Raw genomic sequence first — 16,560 nt, 5'->3', positions numbered from 1 at the left:
CCTTTAATATCTCAATATTTTTAGGCCATGTCACGATACACGATATATATCTCGATATTTTGCCTTAGCCTTGAATTAACGCTTGATGCATATAATCACACCAGTATGATGATTCTATGTGTCTACATTAAAACATTCTAGTTCATACTGCATTCATATATGCTAATTTTAAACTTTCATGCAGAGAGGGAAATCACAACTAAGTCAATTTACCAAAACTGTATTTATTAAACAGTTATTAAATGTAATTTAATTATACTAAATTAAAGTGCACTTTTTGTACAGAACGCCACTACTATATTTTAAAACAAATAAAGTGCACTTTTGTGCATGGTGTCACGCAAGATATTTCAATAACTGTCAAATAAAAATTAGCTGCCAAATAAAAATTTGCTGCATACCGTATTTTCGGACTATAAGTCGCAGTTTTTTACATAGTTTGGCCGGGGGTGCGACTTATACTCTGGAGCGACTTATGTGTGAAATTATTAACACTTTACCCTAAAATATCAAATAATATTATTTAGCTCATTCACGTAAGAGACTAGACGTATAAGATTTCATCGGATTTAGCGATTAGGAGTGACAGATTGTTTGGTAAACGTATAGCATGTACTATATGTTATAGTTATTTGAATGACTATTACCATGATGTTTTGCGTTAACATACCAGGCACATTCTCAGTTGGTTATTTATGCGTCATATAACATACACTTATTCAGCCTGTTGTTCACTATTTTTTATTTATTTTAAATTGCCTTTCAAATGTCTATTCTTGGTGTTGGGTTTTATCAAATACATTTCCCCAAAAAATGCGACTTATACTCCAGTGCGACTTATATATGTTTTTTTCCTTCTTTGTTATGCATTTTCGGCCGGTGCGACTTATACTCTGGAGCGACTTATACTCTGAAAAATACGGTAATAGGAAATGAAATATTGCATGTCCTTCGCTATGTGGTAGGTTACTGCGTATGTTATCTCCTTCGGTTTTTGACTATTTTTTTCACAAGGTGTTGATCTGGAAATGGTTGCTTGGGCATTTTGTTGGGTGACACCGGCCGGAGATGTTGACATGCGGAGTTTCAAGCACTCTTCATTCTCTAGCGGGTGACTTTTCAAATGATGCTACAAATGAGCAGTAATGCTACTTTTTGTAGCAACACTTTTGCCGCATACTTGACATATTACTGTTGTTTGTTCAACATCTTCCCGCTTGAAGCCAAACCACCGCCAGACGATGTACCCCGTGCTGTTTTTCTTGGGAATTAATTCTTCCTTCATTTGTTACCAGATACGCACCTTCTTTCTCTCGTATTACCACTCGCACCGCTCCGCCAGCATCACAGCTAACGTTACCCATGCTGCTAACTCTCTGCTCCGCGAGAGCATATGACGTTGCACGCAGGACAGTATGTGACGTATGTAAGAAGGTGTGCTTGTTTTAGGTCTCTGTGAGAAGGAGAGACAAGAAAGAGTGAGAAACGCCTGTGGTGTAATGCCCGCAGCTAAAAACAACTGCGTGAGAACGTATACTCGAATATCACAATGTAGTCATTTTCTATATTGCACAGAGACAAACCCGTGATACATCGAGTATATTCCATATATCGCCCAGCCCTAATTAGTACATGCAAAACCTTAGTAAATCAGCACCCATGTGTCCAACTCCAACTTGCAGAAGAGGATTGCACTTTGTCAGGCCTCTACCTTCACACCTGTTCGACTTAGGTGTCCATCCTGGAGACTAAGTTCCTGCTGGTAGCTTTTAATCACAAATGGTAGAAATCTCTCAGGGTGGAAACTAAAAAAAGAAAAAGAAAAAACATATCATTAATCCATATTTTATCAACCAACACAACATGTATCTTAACTTGATGGTCCAATATTTACACAATTAAAAAATACAGTAGTTTTATGAATAATACAAAAACAATCTTCTCAAACTTGTTTAGTTTATCATCAGGTCAGCTGCATCATGCCTCACAGTCTCTGCATTCTCCACTCATTCTCTCTCCCACACACACACACACACACACACACACACACACACACACACACACACACACACACACACACACACACACACACACACACACACACACACACACACACACAAAAGGAAAACTTAACCGCACTGCCTACACTCTTGACATAGTACTGTTTTTTTTATCAAGTTGTGTTTTACTGTACCAACTAACAGGGAGTCCTGTTCTTTTAAATGATATGTATTTCATTGTGTTCTCTGTAAGGCTGAAACGACGCGTCGACGTCATCGACGTCATCGGTTACGTAAATACGTTGACGCCGTTTTTGTGCGTCGACGCGTCGCATATTTACGTCACACTACCGTCATGGCGAAGCGCAAAGCAGACGATCAAAGCAGACGATGCGAGCGAGGGGGAAAAATCTCGCCAAAAGTTGTCAAAAGTGTGGGAGTATTTCAATAAACGGCTTAATAATGTTGTTGTATGCACGCTGTGTCGAGCGTAAATGGCCTATCATAGCAGCACAACGGCTATGAACCAACATTTGAAAAGAAAACCATCAACTAGTCAATCGTCCGCGTTAGCATACGTTGTCATCATTACACAAAAACATGAATGTGTCATTTGTATCTGCTAGGGGTGTAACGGTACGTGTTTTGTATTGAACCGTTTCGGTACGGGGCTTTCGGTTCGGTACGGGGGTGTACCGAACGAGTTTCTAAGCTAAAGCTAACTTTAGCTGCTAAAGTCTTAACAAGCTGCTTCGCTCCTCTGCCTCTGTCTCAGCACGCAGCATTGTCCCACCCACACAACCATCTGATTGGTACACACGAAGCATTATCAGCCAATCAGCAGTGCATATTCAGAGCGCATGTAGTCAGTGCTTCAGCGTCTAGCAGATAGGTGTTTAGCAGGTGAGCATCAGGCAGCGGACTCTCCCCAAATGATAATAAACACCTCCCAGTCAACTACTAGTAACATCACTATGAGCCCGTTGACCTTCTAGAAACTTCAACTGCAGCTCAGCTCACTCGCAGTCCTGGCTTGAGGTGAAGGCTAATTACCTCTCAGTTCCAGCCACATCGACCCCTTCTGAGCGCCTATTTTCAGCTGCTGGGAATATTGTAAACAAGAAAAGAAGCAGAGCATGTAGACATGCTAACCTTTCTTCATTACAACTGTTAGTCACTCACGGCGGCACTTGGCGTCGTGGAGCTGCGACTGGCGGCACTTGGCGTCGTGGAGCTGCGACTGGCGGCACTTGGCGTCGTGAAGCTGCGACTGGCGGCACTTGGCGTCGTGAAGCTGCGACTGGCGGCACTTGGCGTCGTGAAGCTGCGACTGGCGGCACTTGGCGTCGTGAAGCTGCGCCTGGCGGCACTTGGCATCGTGAAGCTGCGACTGGCGGCACTTGGCGTCGTGAAGCTGCGACTGGCGGCACTTGGCGGCGTGGAGCAGGTAGCGGAACTTGGCGTGGAGCAGGTAGCGGAACTTGGCGTGGAGCTGCGACAGGTGCCTGGCGTGGAGCAGGTACTGGTGGCGCTTGGCGTGGTGGAGCTTGGCGTGGAGCTGGGTGTGGAGCAGGTGGAGGTGGCCTAGCTGGAGGCTGTGGCTTGGCAGGTCGAAAGACTGGTGGTGGTGGTCGTGCTGGAGGCTGTGGCTTGGCATGACGAAATTCAGGTGGTGGTGGCCGAGCTGGAGGTTGTGGCTTGGCATGGCGAAGCTGACCCACCCCACCTGAACAATTCCCAGCCCTAGCCCCCCCCTCAAGGAGCGGATCCCAGACGCGCTCCCCGCGGTCTGGAACCGTCTTTTGGGGTGGGTGGAGGGAGGTCGGAAGGGGGGCAGAATCCTCCCCTCCAAACTGTCCGAAAAGTCTCTCTTTTTCTACCTGGGACTTTGTGAGTGAGAATTTTTTTTTTGTGACATGGGCGTGACTTGAGTCCTGGGGGCGGGACATGAAAACTGGGTGACTGTGATTGACATGCTCTTATTTCTAAAAACATGTTTTGATAGTGCTCTATCTTGGACTTAGAGTCTTTTGCTGGGGGCGGATGATCAAAAGAAAAAGAGTTCAGAAAAAAAAATCCTGGTCTGTGATGTCATCCTGGGGAAGCCAGGCAGGCTGTGGCCCATTTCCGCCCGGAGGGGGAGGAGCTTGCAGGAGCGCTGCGTTCTGTCTGCTCACCTTCCCTGACGTCCTCGGTCTGGAGCGGCGATTCCGGGACTGCGGTGACGCAGCGCCATCCTCTGACCAAATGGAGCTAATCGGAATTAGCTTGCCATTTGGCCCCCACATCAAATCTCGGTCCCCCATGGCACCTAGCGCTTCCCACCTTCCTTCCTCCATCCGCCAAGTTGCTTGCGGAAAAACGGATTGCTGGCAACATCTGTCACGACTTGGTCCTTGGCGTGGATTGTTTTTCCGTGGTGCAAAGCAACTTAACTGGACATGACGTGCAGGTGAGGACATGTTTTAATATTTAAGCTCAAAAGGGTATAAACAAAAGGCGCTCACAGCGGAGGTAAAAAACTTGACTAGGAAAACAAAAGGCGCGCACAATGGCGGAGAACTATGAATATTAAACAAAAACTTACGTGACAAGGAACTGTGAACATGGCATGAAGAAGCGTGATCATAAAGGGTGCAGAGCATAAATATGGAGCATGAATGTGATGTTGCCAGGATGAACAACAGAAACAGAAAAGCTTATATAGTGACATGATCAGTGAAAACAGGTGTGTGACTCTAACCGTGAACAGGTGCGTGACATGACAATGTGAACCAGTTGAAACTAATGGTTGCTATGGTGACAAATAAAAGTGCACAAAAAGTCCAAAACCAAATCCGAACATGACTAAAACAAAATATAATCACAGACATGACATGCAGAATATTAAGATTTGCACTGGATGTTGACTTTTATATTTGCACATTAAAAAGCAAATAAGCTGCTTTAAATTTTGTTAAAGGTTAAAAGTTTTAAATGTTTACATTGTTACAGAATATTTAGTCATGTTGTTGTCAATGTTGACTGAGTGGCCATACTTCTTTTTTTTTGTAAATAAAAGCCATGCCTTTTGAAAAAACTGGCCTACATTTATTTTTTCATCTTCATTTTGAATAAAAAAATAATCGGTAAAAGTAAAACAATCTATAGATTAATCGAAAAAAATTATCTATAGATTAACCGATTAATCGAAAAAAATAATCTATGGATTAATCGATAGAAAAATAATCGTTAGCTGCAGCCTTAGTTCTCTGACCAGGAAGCATGTAAACACTTGCAACGTGAGAAAGTCCACATTGATGCAACTAGTAGCCTACATATTCGCTTTCATCGCCATTTAAACAGGCATAGCAACTGGGGGCTCTTTTCAACAGAACACCTAAAGCAGCAAATACACGCAGCTTTAACTTACAGTTGTGTCGATGTCACGATCGACGGCTCGCCTGCATAAAGCATCATATATTGCAAAAATAAAATGTGTTCACATACTGCAATGTAGAGCACAATACACGTTAAATCCACACCTTTTTGTTCTGGCGAGTTATTCAACTTGAATTTCCTCATCTCAGAAGGAAAATAATCTGATATATTCCGAACTTCCATCCATCCATTTTCTACCGCTTGTCCCTTTTGGGGTCGCGGGGGGTGCTGAAGCCTATCTCAGCTGCATTCGGGCGGAAAGACGAAATTACATATAATTGGATTTTGTTTCTAAGAACTTTTAGTCTTGTTTTTAATTCGTCAAAATTGGTTTACTGATGGCTGAGGGGAGGGGTGTGCGTGTGTGTGCGTGCGGACTCGCAGAGCCTCTGACACAGCAGAGGGACAGAAAAGAGGGAAGATGATAGTGTTGTAGCGTGTCCCTTTTCAACCGATTTCTACGCTACTGCAGATAATTTTGCCAACTTGTCATAAATACATTTTGTCGGTATGTTAAAATGTACTTTCTAAACGTCAACATTTAAAAAAAAAGGCGATTTAACTTGTAAATAAACAGAAATAAAAGTCAGCTAACAATGGAGTCAATGAGAGGTCCTCTATTCAGCCCATATAGCCCTCTCAATAACCATCCAAAAAACGGCAATATTGCTTTACCATATTTTCCGGACTATAAGGCGCACATAAAACCCTTTTTTTTACTCAAAACTCGACAGGCGCCTTATAACCCGGTGCGCCTAATGTAAGGAATAGGTTTGGTTGAGCTTACCCACCTCAAGGCTATTTTATTTCGTACATTGTGTAATGATAAGTGTGACCAGTAGATGGCAGTCAAACATAAGAGATAAGTGTAGGCTGCACTATGATGGGTCTCAAGTAAACAACACCATCCCATCCATCCATCCATTTTATACCGCTTTTCCCTTTTGGGGCGCTGGAGCCTATCTCAGCTGCATTCGAGCGGAAGGCGGGGTACACCCTGGACAAGTCGCCACCTCATCTCAGCACCAACATTTTAAATGTTCCATTGAAAATATAGAACATTACGCAGGGCGCTCAAAAATCTATCAAAATGTTTTAAGTACGACTTTGGTAAGATAAGGATTGTCGGCGCATTAAACATATGAGTATTATTATGGTGTGTGTATAAGGTAAGACATATTATCTGGCGTTTTGTTTGGCAATATTATGCAAAAGCAACTTTTCTTACCTTCTCGTACCTGCTGATCTGTATTTGGGATCTGCATAAATCCTGAAAAATTGCGTGCGACCGCGCCAACGCCGTAGTCGATAAGCTTCTTCTTTTTCTCTATCTTCTTGTTATGGGACATTCATCCTCAGCTGTTGCCATTTCTAATATAAAGTAGTGTAAAGTTCTTACATATATCTGTCAGTAAACTTGTCATGAAAGCGGTAAAACATACCGGTGTAGTGAGTTTAATTATCCACCCAAGGAACTTTATTTATTAGAGTTCCGGTCGGACGTTTTTTCACGGGATGAGGAGATGCTGCTCCGTCATTGATTTAAGTAAAGTCTGAATGTCATTAAAACAGTTAGCTCCATCTTTTGACCCTTCTTCCACTCCCGTCCTTGCACGCTACACCGCTACAACAAAGATGACGGGGAGAAGACACTGCCGAAGGTGAGCCACGTAAATAACACGCCCACAAAACGGCGCATCCTGAAGCGACTGTCAGAAAGCGTCTGGAAAATGATCTGTAAAACATAATCTATGCAACATTTTGACCAAAGAACCACCATTACATGTTATGTAGACCACAAGGAAGAGTTTTCAATTTAGAAAAAAAAAAAAAAAAGACTCCTTTAATGCGCCCTATAATCCGGTGCGCCTAATATATGAAAAAGATCAAAAATAGGACATTCATTGGCAGTGCGCTTTATGATCCGGTGCGCCCTATCGTCCGGAAAATACGGTATTTAGATTTTGTGACCTGAATATTAACCAAGTATTAGTGATATTGGTATTATAAGCGCTAACACAGACAAACATGGCACCGTGATCACAGAGAGCTACTAGCTTGTGCTGCTGTATTGACATGATTGGCTGGTGAGTTAACTGCAGCATTGCCTTGGAGCCCGTGAAAGTTTATTCCCATCCATCCATTTTCTACCGCTTATCCCTTTATTCTAGATCATAAATAATGCCTTTCACCTTGATAGTAGTAGGATGAGGAATTAATCCGACAAGTTGGTCAATATTGGCATCCGGTTTAGATGGTGAAAGAGACACGAAAAGACGCTTGGTTAAATCCGAGAATTATGAGTCATTCTTCATCTAAACAGGAATATATCAACATCCTAACAGTTGGCATCCCAGTGAGAGCAAACATTATATAGTAAGTGATATTTTATTATGTTTGTTGTCTCTCATGATGTCTGCAGTGAGTAATAATCAGTGATGTTGTCAAAGGAAAAAGCCAACTTTGTGATGCGTTTTTGAAATTATTGCGCCACAGTATGCTTTAAATGAGCAAAATACGTACATTTTACATGTTATTATGAATGTGTCTGTAACTATATTACATACATGTATATAATTACAGGGTGTATATAAAACCTTAATGGAGGTATTTGGATGTTTTTTTAAGCGCTTTATTGGCAAAATAGAGTAACTGCCATAAGCTCCATTGTAAGCAGACTTTTGCTTGCATTTATTTACGAGTTAGAAGGGGGAAAAAACATACAGTATGTGTGCTTGTCTAATAAAAAGATTGTGAAAGATAGGCATAATTCCAGAAAAAGTGCAGTTCCCCATTAAACTTTAATGAACAACAAATAAGTAATTTCAAAGTGTTATTCAAAGTAAATCAATAAAATACGGTACTATAACTTTTAGGGATGTAATAGCACGCCAAAATCAAGGTTTGGTACCAGGCTTGTGCAAAATTCTGAATTTGGTACTGTATTTTCATTAGATTTATTTGAGGAAGTTGAGTTTGATTGGCTCTACCCCACAAGATGTTCAATTGGAAATAATAAAAAGTGTAATAACATTTATTGCAATTCAGATGTTGTCACGATTAACAAAGTTATTGGGTTAAAGGGACCGTTTGCATTTTGCTCAAAGTTATAATTAAAAAAAAAATATGAAAAGATCACCGCTAGCTCACTTATGTTAACAGTAGTGGTATAGCAGAACATATATTTATTGTAAATGTCAACATGTTTCACGACTACTAATGATATTGAACAAAAATTGCTCACTGTTTTCTTGTGAAAAACATGCAGGGAGGTCATGCATGTACACAAAAGCAGTCCCAGAGAAGCATAATTAGATAGTTCTGACAGAATATACATTCAATGATACCTAACATTAGGGTCCATGTATGTTTTGGTATTTATATTTTCTTTCCATAAATGGGATTGAAAAACAAAAAAACATTTGTTTATTTGAATTTCGTTTTAAAATACAAACAAGAACATTGAAAAACAAAGACATTTTATATTTTGGTTTTGAAAAGAAAAATTAAGATCCCAAGTAAACAAAAACAGAAAAACAGACCAAAATGGATCTTAATCTGACACCAGAAGTCTTTATTTTCAAAGTAAAAGCAAGGATTCTCCGATACCCGTGTGTCTGGGTAAAATGTACACAGAAAATATTTTAGACATGGCACAAGGTCTGGTTTACAGATATCTATATTAGGGCTGGGCGATATGGCCTTTTTTTAATTTCGCAATATTTTAAGGCCATATCGCGATACACGATATATATCTCGATATTTTGCCTTAGCCTTGAATGAACACTTGATACATATAATCACAGCAGTATGATGATTCTATGTGTCTACATTAAAACATTCTTCTTCATACTGCATTAATATATGCTCATTCTAAACTTTCATGCAGAGAAGTAAATCACAACTAAAAAAATCACTATTTTTTTCATACGGTGTTGATCTGGAAATGTTTGCCTCGGCATTTTGATGGTGTGGACGTGTGGCACCAAACGGAGATATTGACGTGCGGAGTAAGCACTCTTCACTGTCTAGCGGGTGACTTTTCAAATGATGCTACATATTAGCAGTGTAGCCGAGTGTCCTGGGTTCGCCTATACCAGGGGTGTCCAAAGTGCGGCCGGGGGCCATTTGCGGCCCGCCACACATTCTGCAAATGCTTTTGATTGATTGATTGAAACTTTTATTAGTAGATTGCACAGTACAGTACATATTCCGTACAATTGACCACTAAATGGTAACACCCGAATACGTTTTTCAACTTCTTTAAGTCGGGGTCCACGTTAATCAATTCATGGTACAAATATATAATATCAGCATAATACAGTCATCATACAAGTTAATCATCAGAGTATATACATTGAATTATTTACATTATTTACAATCCGGGGGTTGGGATGTGGAGGGGGTTGGGGCGGGGGGGGGGGGTTAGGTTTGGTTGATATCAGCACTTCAGTCATCAACAATTATATCATCTGAGAAATGGACATTGAAACAGTGTAGGTCTGACTTCGTAGGATATGTACAGCGAGCAGCTATTGCAATTTTTTTTAAAACATTTTTTAAAAAGTGTAATGAGGTGAAATCTAACGAGAACATGTTGCAATGTTGACACAAAGCTGTCATGCAGGCTGTTTTTTTTTCTTTTGTCTTTCCTAATTTTTCTTTTTTTGCCATTGCTCAAAAAAAAGACAAACAAATTAATGTTATAATTAATTACTTTCAAGGCTCCAATTACTTAAAAAATGTCACTTTAAAATGTTTTATGTGGAGAAAATAGTGCATATATTGTGTGGTTGCCATATGAAAACATCAAAGTTTTCTTTAAAACAAACAAAATAATAGTTCAAACGTAAAATCGACAGATATATCTGAAGTTGATCTCGTAACTTAAGTGTTGAAAGTAAAAAAAACAACTAATAAAAATGTATCACTTTATGAGTGGGGCACCTTTTGGATCCCAAATATATTTAATGGGATTTTATTCATCTTTACACTGTGATTACTCAAAAATAATAATGAATTAAAATCAATGGTGTCCTGCATTATTGATCTTTTATGGCCCTAATTATTTAATTTTACTATAAAAAACAAAGTGGTCTTTGACAAAAAAGGCATAAAACCTTTTTTTTTTTTTTTTACTTCATATCAACCTGAAGTTGATTTAGAGATTTACTGTAAGCGTTAAAATGAAAAATAATAATTTGACTTATTTTTAACATTTAATGACCGAGACCCTTTTTTTTACCTTAAAGGTAAAAAAAAAAAGAAGAAAATCCATATGTTTTGCTATGTTTTGAAATTGAAAAATATCAAAATGGCCCCCGCTTGCTTTAATTTTTCCATGTGCGGCCCTCAGTGGAAAAAGTTTGGACACCCCTGGCCTATACAGTGTATTTATCTAATAAAGTAATAAACGGGAGACATTAGAGCAGGTTCGATAGCCACCGCTTCTTTATTGTCAACATCACACACTTCCTTCCACAACCACACACACCCTACGTCACAGCCCTACGGCAACAACTCTGGAGGGACAAAACTCCTCCTCCTTACCTATCACACTTGGGACACCCTGAACTCTTTGTTACAGCAGTAATGCTACTTTTTATAGCAACGCTTTTGCCCCACACTTGACAAATTACGGTTGTCTGTTCGACGTTCGACATATTCCCACTGGAAGCCAAACCACCGCCAGACGATGGACCCCCTGCTGTTTTTCTTGGGAATTAATTATTCCTCCATTTGTTACCAGATTCGCACCTTCTTTCTCTTGTATTACTGCTCGCACCACTCCGCTAGCATCACAGCTAACGTTAGCCATGCTGCTACCTGTCTGCTCTGGGAGGGCGTATACGTATGTGACGTATGACGTGACAGTATGTGACATGTGTAAGAAGGTGCGCTTGCTGTCTGTGAGAAGGAGAGCCCGGAAAGAGCGAGGAGAGCCTGTAGTGTAATGCCCGCAGCTAAAAGCAACTGTGTGAGAACGTATACTCGATATCACAATATAGTCATTTTCTATATTGCACAGAGACAAACCCGCGATATATCGCATATATCGATATATCGCCCAGCCCTAATCTATATGCACATGTAATACGAAAGTGAAGGCAACAAAAAATTTGATTGCACATTATAGTACATTTTTTCTTAAAGGACACTCCGCGGTTCTGTCTTTAAAATCGCTACTTCCGGTCGGAATATGAAAACATACATTTTAGTCAGATTTTCAGTTTTAGTTTCTGTTGACATGTGTGTAGATATTTCTGTAGAAGTCTTGGATCTTTGTGCCACGTCTTAAGTATTTTCTTTACATGTTAGCCAGCGTCACAGGCTCACGGTACCGTAGTAATTATCTCAGCTTTTAGACAATCAGGATTCCTCCAAGGACGCTCCATTCATAACAACATAAGACTGCCAAGGACATTATTGACAACAGGGATTTAATTACACGTATTTTGCTCTTCTTCATAGAGCACTTGACTCACTAAAACATGACTTTCTTTATCTAATGCTGGAACACACTGGATTTGGTATTAGTTTTAGCAAATCAAGGACTTTATCATAATATTAATAGTTGTGCCTCTCAGGCACAACCCCAGTTTCCTAATCAAGGTAAGCATTCTTCAAGGGTGTCTGTCATCACCATATTTGAACCTGCTGGCACAGAAATAATCGTCAATTAGCAGATGGAACAACTATTTTCCTAAAAATGAAACACAAATTCCAACTGCTATTGAAAAGATTCAAGAATTATCTAATATATCAGGACTTTGCCTAAACATTAAAAAAATAGAATTGTTTCCTATACATGAATATGTTAATACAGATATTTACAATGTCCCTGTAAATTCTGAGGCAAAATATTTAGGTACTAACCTATCCAAAAAAAAAAACAAATTAACTCTCAGAAAATAAAATTAAAGAATGCCAAACTAAAATAAATGAATGGCAACAAAGAGATGTGTCCATACTTCGACATATTTCGAAAGTTTATCCAGATGTATTTATCCTGGTTATTCTCATTTCATACCTACTAGAATAATAATAAACATAAAACAACTCAACTTCAATTTAATTTGGAGAATTAAGACTCATTACATGAAAAGGGGCAACATGATAAAATAATATAAATATGGAGGACAATAAGTTAAAAATGTGTTTAAATCAGTGGTTCTCAAACTTTTGCCACCAAGTACCACCATAATGACCAACATTAAAATACAGTAGCACTGTAGGCCTACATATTCATTAAAAACAAGGCAGAGGTTTTATTTTGCAAGTATATAATATATTTTTCTGCCACTCTAACATTACACACAGTTCGAACAGTAACACTATGTGTGAAAATAAAACACTTTACTTTAATCAAGTGATTATTTGGCCGACCACGAGTTAGAGCCCTGGGGCCGTACTTATCAAGCTTCTTAGAATTACTCCTAAGAAGTCTGCTAAGAGTTGACTTAAGAGTAAATAAATTATTCGCTGAAAGCTGCACTTAAAAGTTAGTTATCAAGCGTCTTACTCACACTTTCAGCGAAGTGTAGGACTGAATCTTAAGTGTCACACTCAGAGCTGAATTACGACATTACTATGTGCCGTAAACGGAATTTTAGGTGACGTCATTTCTGTGTCCATAGAAATGACCAATCACGGAAGGGAATCCATTGTCTAAGAATAAAGAAATATCTTGGAAATATTTAAGTGGACAATGGGAGTGTATATTTTGACAATAAACTGCAAAATAATACAAAACAAACTAGTCCCCGCCGGCACTCACACTACCGCTCCCTCTCTTCTATCGCCCACACACTCACTGACGTCACTCACCTCACGGCCACACACATACGCTACTGTCATAAAATGTTCTTTCCAATTCATTAATTAGGCAACTAATTTGAAACTGGTGTGGGTGGCTCTATATATACTAGCCCACTGCAGACACATGCAGAAATCAACAAGGAATGGAAAAGTATTAAATCTGTGACAAAAATAGAATCCGCTCTGTCTAAACGATACCGTTTGATCAGCTGCTCGTCATCAAAAAAAAAAAAACATTGTTCCGTTCCCTGAACGTTCGCGCACGTCTCTCTCGCCTCAGTGCCATCCCTTGCTGGCAACTCCTAACCACTTAAGACACCTCTGAAGGTCTCTTAAATATCGTGGAGAGTAGGAGTGATTCTTAGACTTAAGAACGTTGATAAAAAGCTTTTATTCTTAAGTTTGAGAGTAGGACTAAATTTCGCAAATTCTCAGGACTTAAGTGTAAAATGGCACTCTAAGAAGCTTGATAAGTACGGCCCCTGGTACCACTAGTGGTACACATACCACAGTTTGAGATTGGATTTAAATGGTATATTGACATTGAACCGGTGGAAGTCATGGATTAAAAAAAAAAATCCTTCTGGTACTGCATACCCCCAAAAATATTTGATAAATTACAAGGATTGAAGTTCCATTATATGTGACTTTTTGCTGTTAAATTATCAGACTTTCACAAGCAGATGTATTTTATTGGAAGTACACACATAACTTGTCCCCTCATCACATTCCAATATGAAAGAATAGATTTATTTGACACGTAATCAAATGGTTGTACTATGATGGTAAGTATTTGGTGGGTTGTAGATATTATGGATGCACAAAGAAACTTGCTTAATTATGAGCAACACATTTTCCACCACTTTCTGAATTTAAACAAATCGCACAAAGCATTGCCAAAACAATTGTATTTTATGTTATTAATTGTAATCCAGGCAAGCAAAACAATAATGCTAGTCTTACTAAATTTGATGAAGACACAATTTGAAAATACAAACATATTTCTTCCATTACCAGCCGAGGTGAAAAAAACTCACTTTAAAACCACAAACAATATTTATCCATATTTTTGGTTAAGTAAAAAAGTTGTTAGGACTTGGTCAAGGTGTTGACCGCAGATGCAGAGACGGGAAGGAGAGTCTTTGATTAAGACCAAAAGGTTAAAAGGTGATGGAGCAAACACGCACACCATATAACATAGCCAATGAGCGGGAACCTCAGAGGTCGGCGGGGGGAAAGGCCAGGTCACACGGATCATTGGAAAAGTCCACAACAGATATCTTCTTCACTCAGGGAGGAAATAAAAACACACAGAGGTTAGGTGTATAAAAACAAGGGTGAAAAAACGTACCTCGACTTGGCGGTCAAGCAATATAATGCAACGTGGAAGGAACAGGAAACAATAACCAGCAAGGCACACCAGCAAGGCAAAGGCAAGGCTAATGAACTGATTAGCTGCAGGTGTGCCTCAAGGTCCGCCCCTCGCCCAGGAAGAATGAACTGAAAAAAGAGGCACAACAGGGAAAATGCAGGGACAAGATAAAAGGGAAGGAAGGACAACCCTAAAACACAAAACAAGTATTGACAAATGTCTTTGTTGACACAAATTTAGCTTAGTTTGGCATTCTTTAATTCTATTTTCTATGCTTGTTTTCTGAGAGTTTAAAAAAAAAAAATTGATAGGTTAATAATTCAATATTTCACCTCAGACTTTACAGTGACATTGTAAATATCTTTATTCACACATTCATGGATAGGAAACAATTCACATTTATAAGATCTAGGCAAAGTCCTGATACATTAGATCATTCTTAAATATTTTTTTGATAATAGTTGGATTGTGTTCCTAATTTTGAAAAAAAAAATCGTTGTTTCATCTGCTAATTTACTATTATTTCCGTGCCAGCAAGCTCTAATATGGTGGTAACAGTTATCCTTGGGGAATGTCCACCTTGATTAGGAAACTTAGTAGTAAGACACAACTATTAATATGATTATAAAGTCCTCTAATTATCTCCCGAAACTTAATACCAATTAAATACTTGAAACCAATTAAATCCACTTGAGTAATGCTTACCTTGATTAGGAAACTGCGGTTGTGCCTGAGACTAGTAAGACACAACTATTAATATCATGATAAAGTTCTACAAACCCCGTTTCTATATGAGTTGGGAAATTGTGTTAGATGTAAATATAAACGGAATACAATGATTTGCAAATCCTTTTCAACCCATATTCAATTGAATGCACTACAAAAACAAGATATTTGATGTTCAAACTCATAAACTTCCTTTTTTTTTTGCAAATAATAATTAAATTAGAATTTCATGGCTGCAACACGTGCCAAAGTAGTTGGGAAAGGGCATGTTCACCACTGTGTTACATGGCCTTTCCTTTTAACAACACTCAGTAAACGTTTGGGAACTGAGGAGACACATTTTTTAAGCTTCTCAGGTGGAATTCTTTACCATTCTTGCTTGATGTACAGCTTAAGTTGTTCAACAGTCCGGGGGTCTCCGTTGTGGTATTTTAGGCTTCATAATGCGCCACACATTTTCAATGGGAGACAGGTCTGGACTACAGCCAGGCCAGACTAGTACCCGCACTCTTTTACTATGAAGCCACGTTGATGTAACATGTGGCTTGGCATTGTCTTGCTGAAATAAGTAGGGGCGTCCATGGTAACGTTGCTTAGATGGCAATATATGTTGCTCCAAAACCTGTATGTACCTTTCAGCATTAATGGCGCCTTCACTGATGTGTAAGTTACCCATGTCCTGGGCACTAATACACCCCCATACCATCACAGATGCTGGCTTTTCAACTTTGCGCCTATAACAATCCGGATGTTTTTTTCCTCTTTTGTCCGGAGGACACGACATCCACAGTTTCCAAAAACAATTTAAATGTGGACTCGTCAGACCACAGAACACTTTTCCACTTTGTATCAGTCCATCTTAGATGAGCTCAGGCCCAGCGAAGCCGACGGCATTTCTGGGTGTTGTTGATAAACGGTTTTCGCCTTGCATAGGAGAGTTTTAACTTGCACTTACGGATGTAGCGACCAACTGTAGTTACTGACAGTGGGTTTCTAAAGTGTTCATGAGCCCATGTGGTGATATCCTTTACACACTGATGTCGCTTGTTGATGCAGTACAGCCTGAGGGATCGAAGGTCACAGGCTTAGCTGCTTACGTGCAGTGATTTCTCCAGATTCTCTGAACCCTTTGAGGATTTTACGGACCGTAGATGGTGAAATCCCTAAATTCCTTGCAATAGCTGGTTGAGAAAGGTTTTTCTTAAAATGTTCAACAATTTGCTC

The 16,560-nt window shown here is 39.5% G+C and overlaps 2 protein-coding genes and 1 long non-coding RNA gene across 4 annotated transcripts in view; 1 reads left to right on the top strand and 2 right to left on the bottom strand.

Moving 5' to 3' along the window:
• The window catches only part of LOC133654087 (uncharacterized), a 335,520-nt gene that overhangs the window by 47,966 nt on the left and 270,994 nt on the right, over nt 1–16,560 (bottom strand). The gene's annotated exons all lie outside the window — the stretch shown is intronic.
• nlgn4xa (neuroligin 4 X-linked a) overlaps nt 1–16,560 on the top strand; it is a 276,673-nt gene that overhangs the window by 12,527 nt on the left and 247,586 nt on the right. Inside the window, exon 1 of one of the 2 annotated variants that reach the window (XM_062054091.1) lies at nt 4,382–4,452. The exons of the other annotated variant lie outside the window; for it this stretch is intronic. The gene's annotated coding sequence lies outside the window, so the exon portion shown is untranslated. Of the gene's footprint in view, nt 1–4,381; nt 4,453–16,560 lie in introns of those variants that run through there. 2 annotated transcript variants of the gene reach the window in all.
• LOC133653139 (uncharacterized) lies at nt 11,862–14,732 on the bottom strand. The gene is made up of 3 exons (XR_009826667.1): nt 14,590–14,732; nt 14,426–14,521; nt 11,862–12,074 (listed from the first exon to the last, which is right to left on the bottom strand). It is a non-coding gene; the product is annotated as an uncharacterized LOC133653139 (long non-coding RNA).

Source organism: Entelurus aequoreus, linkage group LG07 (genome assembly GCF_033978785.1).
Source record: "Entelurus aequoreus isolate RoL-2023_Sb linkage group LG07, RoL_Eaeq_v1.1, whole genome shotgun sequence".
NCBI lineage: Eukaryota > Metazoa > Chordata > Actinopteri > Syngnathiformes > Syngnathidae > Entelurus > Entelurus aequoreus.
The sequence above is the reverse complement of the archived record's forward strand: the minus strand, read 5'-3'. Positions and strand labels throughout refer to the sequence as shown.